Here is a 768-nt window from a genome sequence, read left to right as displayed (position 1 = left end):
GGAGAGAAGAAGAAGTCAGAACAACATATGAGGGGAGTACCAGCGGAGAGGCGACCGCACATAAGTCAGCTACAACATCAGAGGGAAGCAAGGCGGTCTGCCTATTATCATCGTGGGAGGAGTGAGATGTCTCGTGGACACCGGGAGCTCGAACACCATCCTATGCCGGGAGGCGTTGCGGAGGTTGAGTGACGGGAAGAAGACACCGCAGGTGCAGGTATGTGATTGTAAATTGGTCACCTTGGGTGGACCCTGTAGCGTTATGGGAGAGGCAAGGATGGGGTTAAGTCATTTGGGGGTTGTGGGAGGTAAACTCACGGTTCACGTAGTGGGGAAAATGCCGAGGGATTATGAAGCGATTGTAGGGTGTGACCTATTGAGAAAGATGGGAGCGCGGATTAAAAATAAACGGGCGATGGGTTATTAAAATAGGAGAAAAAGAGTTCGAGTGCCAGGGTTTAGACAGGGATAACAACATGAGGGATAACAACTGGAGAAACGGGATCATGCGCGAATACGCGGATATTTTTTTTAAAGAAGGGGAGGTGTTGGGGGCAACGGGGGAGACGGTGCATGAGATACCCTTAAAATAAGAAAGAATAACATATGTAAAAGAACGGAGGTATCCGCAGGCGTTAAGAAAACATATTAGAGAAGAGTTGGGAGAGTTAAAAAAACAGGGGATAATTGTCAACAGTACGTCACCCTATAACAGTCCCCTATGGGCGGTTAAGAAAAAGGCGGCACCGGGAGATAATAGGGGAAAAT

The sequence above is a fragment of the Halyomorpha halys genome, unplaced genomic scaffold (genome assembly GCF_000696795.3).
Source record: "Halyomorpha halys isolate HHAL.00 unplaced genomic scaffold, Hhal_1.1 Scaffold862.1, whole genome shotgun sequence".
Taxonomy (NCBI): Eukaryota; Metazoa; Arthropoda; class Insecta; order Hemiptera; family Pentatomidae; genus Halyomorpha; species Halyomorpha halys.
Note: the sequence above shows the minus strand (reverse complement) of the source record.